The 19119-nt window shown below is 43.7% G+C and overlaps 1 protein-coding gene across 1 annotated transcript in view; it reads right to left on the bottom strand.

The window, feature by feature from the left end:
* LOC145397744 (zinc finger protein castor homolog 1-like) overlaps positions 1-19119 on the bottom strand; it is a 479323-nt gene that overhangs the window by 381290 nt on the left and 78914 nt on the right. The window lies entirely within an intron of this gene.

Below are 19119 nucleotides of genomic sequence, written 5' to 3'. Positions count from 1 at the left end.
TCTCCCACAAGAAAACACTGCCCAGGAAAAAAATAAAACGGGTTGAGGAAAAGATTCACAGCAGCGGGGGGAAAGCATTATGGTCCACATTAAGAAAAGGAAATCAGACAGAGGAGAAAGGATAGGTCTGACAAGCCTACCTAACTCTGTGTGCATGGCTCCACACACGATCGGACTGCTCAGAAAAACAGGAAAGTAAAGGATTCAGAGAAGAGGGGAAAACGACGCTAAGATTAACCTAAAGAAAAGAATACACAAAATTATTATGAATTCATGGCAAACGAATTCAGCATTATTGTCTCCCACGTGATGTAAGAAAAAATCTAGCAACCTATTCTTATTGCGTAGCCACAATAAGGAAGCTTCGGCATGAGGTATACAAGGAATGTGTAGCATCAACAAGGTCTGACGACAACGGTGTCGAAGAACGCATGTGAACATTTTACTTTTGCCTCAATAACTGGCTAGCTGTAAGTATATCTGTTACCATATTCCTTTCATATCATAAGAGGGACCACAGCTTTATATCTGGAAAGTTACAGCGTTAAAGCTTTTGTAGTTTTCTCTAAAAACGTGTTGCAGAGAAAAACTGAGCAGCTGTGAATTCGGCACATTCCACTAGGCTAAATGGCAAAATATTAAGGCAAAATTATTCAGCAAACATTTTTATCATACGATTTTCAACCAAATAGCTGTACCTTAATTACCGTAGTTTCTGAGATATTTCAATTTCAAATATGCAGTTTTTATAATAAAAATTAGTATATTACCTTCAAAAATACTCAATGTCATTTACATTTGGCACAAGGACTTGGGTTACCCTAGGGTACCGTCATGTGCAATATCATCAAGATCGAAGAAGAAAAAGTGCAAAGAAAATTAATAATATTGCCGAAAACAAGAAGCTTCGCCATTTATATGGCAAAGCTTAAAAAGACCAGAAAAACGAGTAAAGCACAAGATTCAGAGCAGAAGAGAAACGGCGCTGTGGCTTACCTCAAGAAAAGAATAGGAAATCAGACAGTATATAAAACACAGAACTGACATGCCTACCCAAGCCTGCCTGCACATCACGTACGAATAGAGTGCCCAGAAAAAAGGCAAATAATTCAGAACATCGGGAAACGCACAATGCTTTACCCCAACAAAAGAACAGGAAATCAGACAAATTATAAAGGATGGGACTGACATGCCTGCATTTCCTTGGGAGTTGAATATGTAAGAGCAGACGGAGAATTCAGCACAATAATCGTCCTCAAGAAGAGGAGGAGAAAAACAATGCATAAAGAAAATGTGTGTGTGTGTGTGTGTGTGTGTGTGTGTGTGTGTGTGTGTGTGTGTGTGTGTGTGTGTGTGTGTGTGTGTGTGTGTGTGTGTGTGTGTGTGTGTGTGTGTGTGTGTGTGCTTACAAAATGTACAGGAAGTCCTCATTTCTAGTCATGGATGTGAGAAAAACAGGGTAAAGAATTCGAAGCAACGGGAAACGACACTATGGTACAAGAAATGAATACTAAAAAGAAAAAAAATAGTGGACGTGAGAAAACCGGCTAGAGTATTTAGAACAACGGGAATTAGCAACACAATCGTATCACTCAAGAAAAGAAATATGAAAAACACAAAACGACAAGAAATCATATAAACTTAAGTATGCACAACGGGTATCTGAGGGAAACACACACACACACACACACACACACACACACACACACACACACACACACACACACACACACACACGAAAAAAAGGATGGAACTGAGATGACTTATGGGGAAACCTAGAACACAGGCTTTATATAATAGCAATGTTTAGTAGGTAATTTTTCTCTGACTTAATGTGGACTTTAACAGCGAAAAAAATAAAAAAAAAGAACGAAAAGGCCACATAACGAGGACTTAAAGGAAATCACTCTGAGTCTGAACATCACTGGAGGGCCACAGTCGAGGGCGAGGGTCTGGGTGGCATCTGGAGGAGCTATGAGTCTAAGGGGTTCGTGTTTATCAGGGAATTTAACACTCAGGCTCCTATGACTCACTCTCAGCTCATTCAAATAACTGGGTGGTGGTCATATTAGAGACGTTCTGACCTTGACAGGGTTAATGGTGGCAGTTTCAGGCCCCTAAGACTCACTTTGGTGTTACCCGGAAAAGAATATTAGAGTTGTCCCGACTAGGTAGAGGGTTAACCAATTTCTAGGACACACAAGTTTCCGAAGCTGCTACCTGTTATCATAAATCTTGTTGTTTTTAGTTTTTTCTAGCTTAATATTCACTCTTGTCTGGATGTTACGCGTGTGGAAACTGTATGAGCACACACACACACACACACACACACACACACACACACACACACACACACACACACACACACACACACACACACTTCATACTGTTCTGCCTGAGGACACCATTTTGAATTCACTCTTGCCACTACCTGGCGATGTTATTTACCTTAAGAGAGGCCGTTACTAGTGATCAAGGTTAATGAATGTATATCTAATCCATCCAGCTCGACAAGTCTTTCCTTAGGTGAATAAAGTAGTCTTAAGTTGCCATGATCAAAATAAAGTGCGTCTTAGAGCTAAATGAATAATAATAAGAAACTCTGTAACTATGAAAGCTGTGACTCGGACTGGTCTTATGTAAGGGGCTGACACAGTGGGGGTGTTGTCCACGGAGCCGTAGTAACTCATTTATATTGGATATCAGAGAAAAGTTGTTCCCTCTCAGCCATAAATAAGAACCCTACCCTCAGCCTCCTTCCCTATCCCATGCGAGGAAGATGGGGGACTGCAGGGGAACGGCAGAACCAGCCTGCCCTCCACTGGGGTCACATTCAGGTTACGCGAGGGACACAACAACAGGGCTTGTGTCTGTACGATTACATATACCTCATTAAGCAAATACAGTAAATGCGGGAGTCTATTTTAACCAGGAAAAACTTAAATGGAAGATTTTTGTCATCACTGGGAAAATTTTGAGGTTAAAAAAAAAAAATAAGGATGTCAAATGAGACTGAACCTTCACCACGATGACACATTTCAAGATAACATCCTTATTATACAGTAAATTGGAGACTTCATTCAGATTTGGGGAAAATGTTCGTACTGAATGGGTAAAACTGTTCATGTTTCGACGCAGTTCACAAATTTATTGTGGAAAAAATATACGTTTGACATGTGAAGCCTTGATAAGTATAATGCAAAACAGTATAATATTTACTCCTAGGATTTCCCTAGACCCTTGTTCGCCTAAATACTCGTAGATTTCTGTGTTCATGAGCCCCTTCAGTACCATGCCACCTTTTCTAGTTTCTCCCTACTGCCAGACGATTTCATTCAGCATACGAGATCATCCATAGTACAGGAAAGGGTATTGAAGGGTATATCGATCCCCTCCAGTTTTAAATGCCCAGCTCTCCTAAGCTGAATAAAATCGTCTGGAGAGGCAGAGAATAGGATATAAAAGACGTCACTGTGGTGAAGGGGTTAATAGCTGAGAAGGATGATTTGAAATAGGTTGTGAAGCTTCTGAATGTTGGGATTTTCTTCAGCTGAACACATTCTTCTTAGTCTGAACAAAATAGTCGTGTTCACCAAAGGAGGCGAGATGGTACAAAGGTCAAAGAACCAGGTCAAGGAGAAATGTGTGTGTGTGTGTGTGTGTGTGTGTGTGTGTGTGTGTGTGTGTGTGTGTGTGTGTGTGTGTGTGTGAAAGTATTAATTAACAAGGATGCAGAGAGGAGACACAAGGGAGAAAAGTGGGTTAAAAGTGTATTACTGATTTTATTTTAAGTCAAGCAAAACTCATTATCTCCAGTACTTTATTCTTGTCGTCCACTCACAGTCCCTTTCACAAGCAGCAAAAACACGCCACGCTTAATTTATCTCCATCGCCTTCAAGGAATTTCTAGCTAATGGTTTTGGCTATCACACTTTTATTTTTTTTTATTTTTTTCTTAAACTTTACACCCTCGTTATTGGTGTGTTCTTGCTTTTCTTATACTCTCAGCTTTACCTCTTCTCTCACACGAAGTATTTTCTGTTTTATTCCCGATCTCCTGACGATTTTTATTCAGCTTTAGACTTTATTAACCCCCTGACCATAAGAGGGTTTTCCTAAACTGAGTAAAATCGTCTGGAGGCAGCAAGACTTAAAGGAAAGATGCGTCGATGGAGTGAAGTGATTTAAGTACATAGGCTTGGCAACACAGCTTGACGTCCGTTTCTTTTGTTGATTATAATTTTGCATTAAAGGAAGCAGAATCATCGAGGCAACGAACGTGAGGGAAAGTGAGCAGAGCTGGGAATACGTGGCGAAGGGAGGGGGGATTATGCAGTGACAGATGGCGAACACATGACCATCACAGGAAGCATTGTAAGGGAGGAGGCGAGGGTGGCGATGAGAACTAACTGGGCAAGTGATGATGAAAACACATCTCTCTCTTGTTAAATCCTTCGATACAGTGACGTCTTTTTTACTTATTCTTATTGGTGTTTGACGACGTTCTTGCACTTAGGAGAACCACCAAGCAGTGACAGAATTAGGATGGCTATATACCTTGCAGGTTGAAAACCTTCTGGAAATTTAACGAGACTAAAATACAGGAGACGTCATCGTAGTGGAAAGATTAATTTCGGTTTTAAAGTCTTTTAAGAAGCGATCTGATACAAGCGTTTTTAATCCTCAACCAATAAAAGGGAAAAAAATATCAACAGAAAAGCCACAGGATCCCCCTAAAATCACCTGTCAGCTCCAACCTTGACGCTGCAGCCGTCGTAAAAACATGAACACGATTGGGCAAGGGATAAGGTCAAGGTGAGGGGGACCCCAGCGTGGACCCAGGATTAGAGAGGGCAGAAAACTAAATGGAAAACTGGCTACCACGAACGTAAAGACGGGGAAAGAGATGTACGTCTGATATTTCACTACTCTCACTTTTCATATTTCTCTACTGACTAATAATTCTAAGCTGAGAGGGAACTGGCTTGTTTCTCTGCCCATAGAACAAGCTCTTTGATATGATGTGTTTGGAAAGAAAGTGATATGCATGTCCTGATGTGAAGTAGATGGAGTTGACTAGAAGGCCAACTTTGTTCCTGTCTGTACTTCACACAGTTATGGTCATATTTTGGGGGAAAAGCTTGGAGTCTTGGGAAATTTATATGACACCTGACATTAAAGGCAAGTAAAATTCTATGCACTCCTCCAGCTTCCTCCCTGCTTTGCTTTTCCCCAAATGAGGCAGAAACGGGGGACGAAAGGAAGGAGAGGCCACGACCGGAGGCGTGGCGAAAGACAGTGAGGGAGGGAGTGTTAAAGAAAGGACGACTGTATAGTTACCACACTCAGGAGAACTCTAAACAAGGGAGGAAGAATATTAATGCGCGAAACTGTACCGTCTGTTAAAGTACATCGCCTCTGGTTTGGTTGGGAACTGAATTGTGCACATGGAAATGAGGGAAGGGGAAAAAGAGGGACAATATATCTCCCACACTTAAGGAAAGCTGACCAAGGAAGGAACAAATATTCACACAACTAACTCATCTCCAAGCACAATAGTTCTGACCGACTCCTGACTGATTGCACAAGGGAATGGAGTGGGAAAAAAGGGCCTTCATTTCTCCCACATTTGGAAGAAAGCTACACGGGAGTAAGGAAGGAATGGCCTCTTCAGCCTGATGTTTTTTTCTAACTCATGCTACCACCAAGCTCTCTTATTCAGCTCTGGAAAAACTCTTCGAACTGGAGGAGCTGGATATAACTCATTAACTCCCATCACTACTCAGGTGCTCTCCTATGCTGAATATAATCGCCTGGTATCTCCCGAAATAATATATAAAGGACATACATGGACTTAGAAGACTAATACAAGCAGCAGTGCCATCTCTCTTAAAGCTTTTCCTCTCCCTCTACCTGGTTTTGTAGGCGAAATGACTTTCTGGCGTCCCTCAGTTGCTACCACTCTGAAGGGAACACATCTGTGGCGTTGTTTTGGCGGTCAGCAAGATTTAAGGACTTGTTTACATGCCGAGGGGAATGATTAATTACCCTACATTTGCAAACGACCCTCATTAATAATACTTTGTTATTTGGTTCCACTGGGTTCGCGCTGGCCCCTGATGCTGCGTTACTCTCACTCACTCTCTCTCTCTCTCTCTCTCTCTCTCTGTGTGTGTGTGTGTGTGTGTGTGTGTGTGTGTGTGTGTGTGTGTGTGTGTGTGTGTGTGTGTGTGTGTGTGTGTGTGTGTGTGTGTGTGTGTGTGTGTGTGTGTGTGTGTGTGTGTGTGTGTGTGTGTGTGTGTGTGTGTGTGTGCGCGCGCGCGCGCGCAAGGAATGTGAAAAGGATGTGAACGATGTTGATGTGTATGAGTGGATGCCAGTCGACATTCCCTTCTCAGATACCCAAAGGAGAAAGAGCGTCTACTCACGAAACACAGAGGGAGTTGGTGTGCATGTATGGGGATAAATTTCGTGTCCAATTTCGTGTCCGGGAAGGGAATGCCTTTAAGAGATCTGGTGCCCTGTATACAGTAGCTGGCATAGGAGGCTTCGTCAGACCTCTTCCTTAGCGATTTATTTTGCATACTACACCCTGTGAGTTCCTGTGTATTGTTTATATATTTTTTTATGTCTATTTGGTTTACTTGACATAAAAGAGGATATCGAGGTGTAAGAAGCAAAGTAAATAGCTAAGATACAGGTGTTAAGGAAATCTTTATCCAATGTAACAAGCTATTTTTTCCAACCCCTGGTCAGGTGCTACATGTTGGACCCAAACAGAAACTTCCTGTGGAGCTGCAACAGATCCCGCTTCCTCCCCTCCATCTTCCTCCTTCCCCGCCCTTCACTCATCCCCTCCCCTTCCCCCCGTCAACTAAAATAAATTACACTCAGTAATAAATAAACTTCACTGCAACAGGCATTATTTTTTCCGTGGTTACGATGTTAAACTCGAGCACTTGTTAACTCTCACTGTAACATAGCCTAAAATTCCAGACCTAACTGTGGGTACATGATCTGCCGTCTCTTTCCCTGTCTACTGATACTGAATTTTGAATACGGAAATGCAACTGAGCAGCTTCATAAAAGTGGGCTGAAGCAATAACGTTGGTGTGATATCAAACTTTAAATAATACTCAAGTGTATCTGAAATCACTTGGCGGGAGATATTAGTCTCACATCAAACACACACACACACACACACACACACACACACACACACACACACACACACACACACACACACACACACACACTCACTCACAAAAAAAAAAAAGAAGAAAAAAAAAAAAAAGTGTTCTCATCGGCCACATATCAGGGTGGACTCGCAGCGGCGCATAAAGCAGGTGTGGTGTGAGATGAGGTGGCGTGTATGAGGTGTGACATACCGAGACAGAGCCGCTACACGGAGGGCCCCAGCCAGCCTTATATCAGCCAGGATAAACACCTCTCACTGGGATGCCACTCCGCCTCAGCCTCTCACCCAGCGTGGAGGGGGTGTAGAGGGGCCCTGAAAGATTCCATATAGGTGTTTAAGGGCCCTCACACCCAGTGGAGGGAGCCCTTCAACACCTCCGCCACAGCATCTGCGCAATATAATGTTCATGAAGCTTCGGATCAAGAGGCGCATTCCAAGTGGCTGTGGAAGCTTCGCAACACCTCATTCGATGCGATTTATTCAGCACATTCCACGCCAGTACCCTCTTGTTTGTTATTGATGTAAACGATGCCGACACTACACTGATGTACGAGTAAGCAAGACCCTAGAGAATCTTCAGGTAAAAGGCTAAATAAATCGCTTAGGAAGAGGTGCTACGAGGCCTTTCAATACGGGACCCAATGCCACAACCTGCCCCCTAATCTATATACACCGCTACAATTCAAGTTGCCAGCTGATGTTTTATGAAGGCTTATTACAAGAGGCGTGCGTGCAGTTGCATAATCAGAGGCGGTGATGCGGGAACAACCTCACGCAGTTTTACCTATATCCGTATTCCTGTTGACTTAGAGGGTTTCTTAACATCCCTCCCTAAGTGATTCAATTGGCCTTACCAGATTTATTCCCTTGTATTTTATTTATATCATCTTAAATGTGACATTCTTTATATCGATAATATTCAAGATGACATTCACGTAACACAGTCAGAAATTTACTAGTAAGGAAGAAGTGCCAAGGATCCTACTCCACGTACGAGAATACGGTCCCTGGCCTCAAGTGCGACAGTTGGTCCTCCAGATACCACCAAGGAGAATTTACGGAGCTTGAGGGTTGTCGTGGCTCGATCGCTCTCAGGAAGGAGCAGCAGACGAGGAATGGGAGGCTCGCATAACTGTGTCCTCTTTATTGGGGCTTAACACAGGCATCCGGGTTACTGCAACAGCGTGTGTTCCCTCAGATGTAGACAGTGACGCAATACACATCATTATGTATTAAGGGATGTAAGGAATTTTGTAATTTTATAATTTATTTCCTTTCCTTTCCATTACGTGGACTAAGTGGATGCATTTTATTTACCATAAAAATAAAAGAATTTCCCATTTCACCACAGAACTTTGCTATACCCGGTATACTCGTATGTTTATGAACATGGATAAATATCACTGCAGCGGTTAATTTCTATATTTCTTCTTTCCTTTTACGGTACCGATGTTTAATATTTCCTTCACATCAGTGAGATATTCAATAGACACAGATATCTACTCTCACTCCTGATTGTTTAAGAAATATTTGATGAAACTGGGAAACAAATACTCCCCAGGGAAGAAGCCTTTGTATTTTGATTAGTCCTGGCGCGGACGTCCGCGTGTCTGCCAAGGCTATCTTCCCATCCGTTTTTGTCCCATGTAAGGCTGCCCGCTCCACTACGCTGCCACACCTCACTTTCCCCAGCAATCGTCTCAATCTCCGTCCATGGAGCCTTTCACAATATTTGACAACATTCTGGGAAGCAACGTCAATACCGAAGATTCTTGGAAAAATTGATGATAACGGAAGACGCAGGGATAGTACCAAGCGTAGCCAAAGACAGTAAGAAGGGAGGGAACAGTACCTAAAGCGCCTGGCGGAATAAGCGTCCTCACACGGTTTGGGTTTCACTAGGGTTTCCTGCCGGGGCTTCAATCACTCGGTCGTTACTTAGGACTAGATGAAGCCAGAGGTGACGCGGAAAGATAGGAAATTAAAAAGAGGGACATGGACGCAGCGTACTAAAAAAAAGAAAAGGCGAAATCGTGCGAAACATGTGACTTGGAGAAATATTAAAGAGCAATATTTATGACTCGCAAAGGATGCAAGGGAGGCTGTTCCACTGTCCTGCACAAACAATGAAACTAATAAGGCCGTACGCATCGAACAATGGCCACATAAAAATAGAAATAAAGGAAAAGATAATATATGACACTTAAACCACCAAAAATATATTCCAGTTAACTTATCAATGGTTGTATGAAAAGATAAGAGATGCAGTACTAAAAGCTCTTGGACATGTGTATACTGTACATTGCTTGCTTAACACTACACCAAAGATTACATGAACCCAGCGCCTGTGTATCAACCCACATTAAAAACACTCACCTACACCCTCCCCACCGCCAGCATCCACCCCCACCAGGGCCACATACCTGCAAAGAAATAAGCGTGTGTTGAATATAAGCACCTCCACTGGATATAAAACACACTGCATATAAAAGGCCAAGATATTTTTTGTCGTCATTATTATATTTGTTATTACCAGCCGCGAGAGCGAAGCTGGTACTGTTTTCAATTTATGTGTGTGTGTGTGTGTGTGTGTGTGTGTGTGTGTGTGTGTGTGTGTGTGTGTGTGTGTGTGTGTGTGTGTGTGTGTGTGTGTGTGTGTGTGTGTGTGTGTGTGTGTGTGTGTGTGTGTGTGTGTGTGTGTGTGTGTGTGTTAGCACGAGAATTTCGCAACCGCTCAAGATATCATGACAAAATTTTACAGATGTGTAGTAGGGAAATAGGGCGATCCCGAGCTCGAAAATGGTGAAAGTAGGTCAAGGTCTGTCTGTCTGTTACCACGATAACCTCGCAACCGCTCAGGATATCATCACCAAATTTTACAGGTGTGGTGGAGATGATTACCAGGACCACTATCACAACAAGAACTATTAGTACTGCTACTACTACTACTACTACTACTACTACTACCACTACATTTTCTAGTAGTAGTAGTAGTAGTAGGAGTAGTAGTAGTAGTAGTAGTAGTAGTAGTAGTAGTAGTAGTAATAGTAGTAGTAGTACTAGCACTTCAAAAAATTAAAAAAATTTCAGAGGTCAGTAAATTGGGTCACGTATCTATTCACTATATCCCTCCGCCTGAGAACGCCACATCTATTTTACTCTTTACCTTACCAGAAGATTTTATTTAGTTAAAGGAGGCACTTGTAATGAAGGGGTTAATGGAGGATGTATCAATTTCCTCTAGCTCCATTAATGTCTCCTGTGCTTAATAATAATAATAATAATAATAATAATAATAATAATAATAACAGTGACGACGACGACATTATAATCAGGCATTTTTATTGCCCTTTTTTGTGCTACGTGCATCTGTAGATAAAAATGTCATCGTACTGAAAGGGTAAACTTATCAAAAAACAAAACAAAAGATGAACATAAAGTGAAAGGTGGAATCAATGAAAGAAAAGAATACTTAGGCTGTCTCGCGTACCCCAAACACTGCGCGAGAAAGGAACAGCCGATATGGACGTTAATGGGATATTCATGAGACGTGGCCAACAGGTGGACACGTGGAAGGTGAGGGGAGGGTTGGAGTGAGGTAGTGTGTGGTGTGGTGTGGTAGGAGTGAGGCAGTGTGTGGTGTGGTAGGAGTGAGGCAGTGCGGTGTGGTGTGGTAGGAGCGGGGCAGTGTGGTGTGGTGTGGTGTGGTAGGAGTGAGGCAGTGTGGTGTGGTGTGGTGTGGTAGGAGTGAGGCAGTGTGGTGTGGTGTGGTGTGACAGGAGTGAGGCAGTGCGGTGTGGTGTGGTAGGAGTGAGGCAGTGCGGTGTGGTGTGGTAGGAGTGAGGCAGTGTGGTGTGGTGTGGGTTGGAGTGAGGCAGCGTATGGTGTGGTAGGAGTGAGGCAGTGTGTGATGTGGTATGGGTGAGGCAGTGTATGGTGTGATAGGAGTGAGGCAGTGTGTGGTATGGTAGGATTGAGGCAGTGTGGTGTGATGCGGTAAGAGTGAGGCAGTGTGTGGTGTGGCAGGAGTGAGGCAGTGTGTTGTGTAGTAGGATTGAGGCAGTGTGTGGTGTTGTGTGGTACAAGTAACGCAGTGTGTGGTGTTGTGTGGTACAAGTAACGCAGTGTGTGGTGTGGTGTGGTAGGAGTGAGGCAGTATGTGATGTGTGGTGTTGTAGGAGTGAGGCAGTGTGTAGGGGGACAGGTGGGTCAGGTGAGGCAGTGTGTGGGGGGACAAGTGGGTCGGGTGAGGAGTGTGTGGGGGAACAGGTGGGTCGGGTGAGGCAGTGTGTGGGGGGACAGGTGGGTCGGGTGAGGCAGTGTGTGGGGGGACAGGTGGGTCGGGTGAGGCAGTGTGTGGGGAGACAGCGAGGACTGGGATAAACAAGTGGACGGGTCGACAAGTGTGAATGACGCTCGGTAAATCTCTGGACGATGTGTTGGGGGGCGGGGATACGTTGGGGGTCAGAGGGGGAAAGATGGGGGAATGGGAGGGAGAGGAAGGGGGGATGGAGTGGAAGAAAGAGTGAGGAAGGAGGAGGCATGGATGAGGGAAGGGAAAGACAAGGAAGCTGCAGGGTCCGATGAAAGGAAATGAGTGAGAGGAGATCATGAGAAAAAGGTAGGAAGGGGGGAGAGAAGAACGGGGAGAGGGAGGGAGAACGAGGAAAGAGGAAGGAGTAAAGACGAAGTTGGAGGGAAGGAAAGAAAGGAGCGAGACAGGGGGGAGAATAAGAAGGAATGGAAGGTAGGAAGGGAAAGGAAAGGATGAAGAAGAAAGGAGTAAGAGCGAAGAGGTTGAGAGGGAAGAAAGGGGCACGGAAAGAAGGAATAGAGAGGGAAGAAAGAAAAGGGGGGTGGGAAGGAGTACAGGAGGACAAAGAACACGAAGGCCACACACACACACACACACACACACACACACACACACACACACACACACACACACACACACACACGTAAAAGGAATAAAGCAAGACGAAACATGACTACTGCATACACAAAAATATGCCCATCTTACGATACCAGAGATCAGAACTAACATGGCTAGTATTAGGTCAGTTATCTTAGTTAACCTAGGCGATTTTGTAGCATCTACAGTATTTTGTATAATTTTATTTATGAATACGATCAGCTAACATTTTCTTGCATGGTACTGACAGATCGAGTCATTTAAGGAAAAAAAATATGCCCATAACAAAAAGATGTAAATCACACACAAAGAACATTAAGGTGCAAAACGTTAAAATATCTCGCCAAATATGAGGTGGCACGAAGCTTCCTAAGGTATGCCTAAGGGAATACGACCAATTGCTACTATGCTGTCCTACTGATTCATTAAGCACTCTGGCCTGGTTAGCTTATTTGCATTGAAGAGGAACATGTTTTCCCTCTCTGCACACTCCATTTTCCGCGTCATTATTCAACGGGGAGGAAAGACCAAAGAGCTCGTGCATCAAAATTCTCTGTCTGCCCCCTTCCTCTCCCAAACCATCGACATGCTGCAACCCTCTCCCTCACTCAACCTTGCAAAGAGAAGACCCTCTGGCATTCGCCGGCTGAGTGCAATATTGCGTGCCAAGATCGAATACTTCACATTGCATATTGACAGATTCATAACATAGCAATAAGATCGAGTTTCCGGTAGTATATGGAGGGGTTTGAAATAAGAAAAATATGGGGTAAGAAAGGCAGGCGAACGTTGGGAAGGGAAGTGATGTACAAGTAGCAACGGTACTGGAAAGGAATGGAAGAGATGTTAAATGAGGTCTGGTGTTGTTGTCACTGTTGCTGTTATTGTGGGAATAGGATGCTATTGTTGTTGTTTTTGCTAGGAGGGTGAGATGTTGTTGTTGCTGTGAAGCCTTGTTTTTCTGGACGTAAGATGACAGTCTGAAGAGAGGAGTTAATTTATCGTGGAGCTGAGAGCTACGGAAGAACGGAAGTGGCAGAGAGGATAGTGAGGGAAAGCAAGGTGGTATACTGAAGGGGGAAGGAAAACAGATGAGTTGAGAGTGGAATGCAAGGGGGTAGTAAGGAGACAAGGGTACAGCTATCGTGAGAAATGGTAGATGGGCGAAGACAGTGGAGATGCGAAAGCTACGGAAGAGTGGAAGTGGCAGGACCACAATGAGGGAGAGAAAGGTGGTGTGAGATAAGATTGGAAAGCAAGGTGGTAACATGGAGAAAGGAGTAAAAATGCGCTCAGGAAAGAGAGATCGGCGATTACAGTAGGCTTGAAAGCTACGGAGGCAAGGAGGAAAGACAGCGGAGATGATAGCAAGGAGAGAGAAGCCGCAGGGGAGGGAAGGCAAGTGGTTGGTGTCCTCGGTCAGTCCACCCTGGAGCCTGAGACATTTGTCTTGGTGGCTGCGACAGCGGACACGTATCAAACCCCGCTGAGGGATGGCTCGAGATACGGCTGCTCAGAGTCCTTGCCAGACCCACCCAAGACCTGCAAGCCATGAGGCGTATTCTCGCTGGCTTAGGAGGTTTATTAGCACCTTTTCCTTAGCGATTTGTCTTGCTTACTATACCTTACGATGTCCTTGTATCTTACTTGTATCGTTTTAATATCAACAAAAATTACACAGATAATATACAACAGAATATTAACGTGTCGCATGCAAAATTAAATAAGTAAGGATGAGGTGACATGAAACTGTTAACTCTTATTCTGGTCTCTGTTTAGGAGGCTCCCTAGTGCGTATTCCCTTCCAGATGATTCTGCTTAAGACTCCTTAGTATGTGCAATATATATCAATATTTAAAAAACGCATTAATAGCCTACCAGAAAATAATAAAGCATAATATACAAATGCAACGATAAGGAAGTGTCAAAAATCCTCCTAAATCGACAAGAACACAAGGCCTGACCTCAGCTTTCCCTTGGTACCCGGTGTGTTCAGGTATGCTCTGCGGGGCCCCAGGTATGTTTGTTGTGAGTCTAAAATATCTCCACGCGCTTTTTTTTTCTCTCTCCACTTGATTCGACGGACGGTGTAAAATAGTGATTACGGTGTTCCTAGCGCTGCCTTTTGGTTTTGTCCTTGCTGGTCCATAATCACATAACTCAGTCCTTATCTCCTGTCTCTTGGTCGAGGAGTTACGGGCTTAATCTTGGTCGCGGTGTCAGCCACTGAACAAGGTCTGGTTCTTCATTCACCCGATCTGCTCTTGTTACCGCATTGGGAGCCGTCGGAGTGCGCCGCGGCCAGTCAGAGTTATGGGAGGGGTCGGGCCAACCAGGATGGTGGCTGTGAGAACCGACTCTGGTCAACACGACACCCCAGGTATTTACCCGACCAAGATGGACATCTACAGTCGCAAGAAAGTAAAGGGTGATAGTACAAAGGGCAAAGAGTCTTAGAGTACGAAAGAAGACTGCTAAAGGTGACCGAAGTGAAAATAGTAGAGCGTAAATCCGACGATGAGACGGAGGAGGTAAATCGTATAGCCATTACCGGTACACAAGATTAATGAATGTAGTGATATAGCAAACAGCATTACAAAGGTTAAATGAGCTTTATCAAAGACTCCTTAAAAAATGGTTCACCGAAAAGAGCAAAGCGGACGGAAGATCAAGTTTATTTATTAGCAAACGTCAAGGATACACCTGATAGTTTTTCCTAGTACAGGTATGAAATATGGAAATGAGTATCGGTAAGATCTACGAATCACTCTGGAGAACGGGAAAATATATGTATGAAAACTGATAAAAAATATCTAAGCAACGGCACAGCCACGCATACAACTTTGCCGTCTGATATAATCGGACATGAGATTTAGTACCTGTCACACACCAAGCGAGTGAGGAATCCTGAAATTTTTATAGAGGGTAAAAACGTTCATTAAAGACTTGTACCAGAACGAAGAGGATATCAGAGGAAGCGATTGTTTCTGTACGTGGACAAAGTGTGGTGCTGAATGCATACCAAGTCTTGCATTAGCAGAATCAATTACAAACAGGTGTACAACTGAGCCAGACACTCTCAGCTGTCACAGTCCACGCAGTGTCTCTGGCGCACAATTAAAAGATAATGGTGAGCATCGCAAACTCTCTCCCTCCAGCACCAAGTAACATGCTGGTGTGGCCATGTAGCCCCTCCCCCTTTCTCCCCGCCCCAGCCCCTAGCCAGCCCCCGCCCCGGCTAAGCAGTGCCTTCACAGAGCCGTGACGTCCCGCATTTGTCACCGCCAGAGAGGAACACCGTTGGCACTTGTCCAGTTTCTCTAGGCGGGTTCCTCTGTCAGGGACGCGACTTGAGTCTCTTAGCCTGTCTCCTTAGGGATCAATTGTTCCCATATGAGGACAGGATGAAGCATGGACCGTCTGCTGGTGTCCATTAGCAAGACATGTGATGTTATTATTCCGCCACATCGGTAGCAGCGAGGCATGACCATGACTGATGCTGTACGGGCAGAGACCCTCTCAGTCAGGGAGCAAGGGTTCTTACCTCACTGCACCACAGCCCAGAGCAACAGTAAAGATTTTATGTGCCCAGTGAATTAAAATATTGGTAAATAAAAACTGGCTAATGACAGTGAGGATCCTAATCTCATAATATACTTCAGTAAATGAATGTGATGGTTCTTTTCGTAGTGTCCGACTAGGAGGTTAATGCCTTGATAATATTAAGGATCAGGCCAATATATTGTGACTGACTATACAAGGAACAACCACTAGATGTTGTAAATATGAGCAAGTGCCGGATAATCCAAAGCAATGTGTTGTAGATGTAACCGAGCATTGATACGACCACAACCAGCTTATTGTGAGTGAAAGTGAATGAGGGGGAGGGGGAGGCTTCAGCTCGCGTGTTGTGAGTGTGAGTGAGAGTGTTGTGGAGGCAAAACAACCAACACATTTAACTTGCCTTACTTCTTATCGCAGGTCAAGTGTTGGCCCGAGTTAGACACAAAGGTTTTATCTTCGTCCTCTTGCGCCTCGAGATGCCAGGCTCCTCCCACCACTTCTCCCGACACTATTCTCTTACTCCTCTTCCACCTCCCCTCCCGCCTCTCTGCTCCTCCCACGCTTCGGTGTTCTCTCTCTCTCTCTCTCTCTCTCTCTCTCTCTCTCTCTCTCTCTCTTATTTATATTATTATTTTGAGGGGCTCATTTCCTTCCTTCTCACTTCTCAGCTCATACTTAAAGGTCGACATTCCGCGCCCACTACCAGCGATGTTTTGGTTTTTGCCGTAGTGCTCAGTTTCCTTTCCTTCTATAGTTCTTTTTTCTTCCCTATCAGCAGAAACAATTATGGTGAAGTCCCAAATTTTTTTTCCCCATTTTCTTCGTAGCGACCTATTATGGTGAAATTCCAACATATATTCTATTTTCTTCGAGACATTTAATATTTTTTTTACAGAAGATGAACAGAGGAAGGAAAAGCATATAAAAATAATCCATACACCAGATTACATGTTATTCTTTTTTCTTCCTCACTGCTATTCACATACTTTGCTCACTATATACACATTTTATTCCTACTCACACACCTCTCATCACTACTTACATTCCCTTCATCGCAACTTACAAGCTTTTAGTGTCGGCCTTTATGCTTTTAAATCCTGCTGTACATGCATACTCAAACACTTTCAAGTCAGACAAGTGCACCTTTAATTCTGATATGTACAACTTTAACTCTGACCGATATTTAACTTGAACACCTTTAATGCTGTCTGCCTTCAGGTCCGACTTACGCATCTTTTCTTCCGTCTAACAATACTTAGCCCTTTTAGTGACGAATTTAATTTGCCCAGCGCCAAATATTCTAATCAAATGAGGGAATTTATTTAAGTTAAAAGTAATAACTACTCGTGACTGTCCCTTTAGCGAGCTGAGGCACAACCAGGAGTTTCATTCATGTTAATGCCAGATGATTTTACTCAGTTCAGAAGCATCGGAGAAGGACGCCTTCACGTGGTGGCAATGATAGAACTGGACGGCCCAACTAACTGGTCATGTAAAAGTTCTTCATCTACTCCCCTATCCTCAGAAAGGAGGATGGTAGACTGCAGAAGGAGCGACAGTCTAAGCCTGCAGTTTACCAAGTTCACGTTTCAGATGAGCCTGAGGAAACAACAACAACAACACAACAACAACAACAACAACACCGTCACCAACAACACCATTACCACCAACAACAACAATAACAAACTCAATGCAAGGCTCCTCCACCGATGGAGTTAAGTTCTGTTCATCGTACCGTAAATTCCGATTCCCATCCTTAAATTCCAACCCACACGCTTTCAATTCTGCCTTCCACACCTCAGACTCCTCCTTCCATTTCCCTGCAGATCCCCTCGGCCTCGTCCAGTGCAGCTATCAGGGCATCGTGAGGGTGGAGTCAGGCCGCCCCACACACCCACCTCGATGGCACCTTCTCCCACACTCGCACCTCTGCCCTTATTAGTCAGCTGGACCTTGAAGACCATTAAGGCAGGGTCTTAGGCCGCCAGTGATGATGTTCTCTTGAAGGTGTTCTGTTGAGGGTGCTGTGCACGTGTTGTGATGGCGGTGATTGGTTGGAAATGTTTTGGTGGTGGTGGTGTGGAGTTCTGCTGGTGATGATATGACGGAGCTCTGTTGAGGGTGCTGTGTTGGTGCTCTGACAGTGGTGAACTGTTGGAAGTGTTCTGGTATCGATATTCTATTGGTGTCGTTCTGCTGAGCACTTACACAAATAATAATAATGAGATGATGGTGTTCAGCGGTGTTCTGCTAACCATCTGCTATGTTTTTCAGGTTCACAAGCTTTGTCGGTTAATATCTATGGTCTGTTTGTAACTTTATGATCTGTTAGAGACTCGTTACGTTCTGCTGGATCTCTTGCTATACGAAGTAGCCACTGCAACTCATTATGTTCTGCTAACGGTTTGATATGATGTTCCAGCATTATATTTGGTACCACCCAGTCCTTATTCTAATCTTGGTCTTTTTTATACTCGTACCTAACTGTTCCCATTTACTCATTTATCAATTTCATATCAGTATTGCCAATGGGACCAAGTGCACGAAGGTCGGGGCTTAGAAGCATTCCTAAGTGTGTCTGGTGTCACGGCATAATCACACCTTACTATATGCTCCTTATTTATACGTACCTAACTGCTATTACGTACACATGCATCTGTAATATTATCAGTAATGCTTATGTCATCTGGATACACAAAGGTCAAAACTTAGGGTGAACATTCCTACGTGTCTGGTGTCTGTGATTAATATTCCTTGTGATATATAATCTCTTCGTACCTAATTGCTTCTGTTTACTTTTGTATCTATTTCCTATTGACTACCAATGAAACCTGACTGCATGAAGGTTAGAACTCGGAAGTAACATTGCTACGTATGTCTGATGCCTGAGAAGAAATTCGCTGTCACGCCTTATCAGTAGCATCAGCCCTGGTTCAGATATGTTCGCCGCTCTACGTGTGCTACATATGCCTTTTATACAGCTATAGGTAAACTCTGCTTTGATTTCGTCCCTCATATCAATGCTCTTTAACCTTCTTGCTGCTCTCTCGCACTTGGGTATTTGGTTCAGTCTACCACTGGACAATTTACTTCAACTGAATTACGTCTGAACTCTAGAAAGGTCCAAAAGCAATCTCCACTAACCCTTTCCTTGTTGCACTGAACAAACCTACGCACTTTAGGCAAACTGTCACCAGGCCACTTTTTTCAGCTAAAAGAAACTCAGCGGACGAAATGTTTACAAATTTCACTTTCATTACATGAGTAAATTGATCCTTAGCGCATAAATTTTCATGTATTCTATTAAAATTCATGGTTTGCTACTTATCTGTCCATCCTCTTAATTACATTTCCCTACTCAGTTTATTTAAATTTTATACACTTTCTCTTTTTCCTACCAGACACTAATTTTTGTTCCTTCGCCTGGAAACTATTAACGCATTCA

This window comes from Coenobita brevimanus, chromosome 43 (genome assembly GCF_032717465.1).
Source record: "Coenobita brevimanus isolate Jiangsu-jjx chromosome 43, ASM3271746v2, whole genome shotgun sequence".
Lineage (NCBI taxonomy): Eukaryota > Metazoa > Arthropoda > Malacostraca > Decapoda > Coenobitidae > Coenobita > Coenobita brevimanus.
Note: the sequence above shows the minus strand (reverse complement) of the source record. Positions and strands in the feature narration are given on the sequence as shown.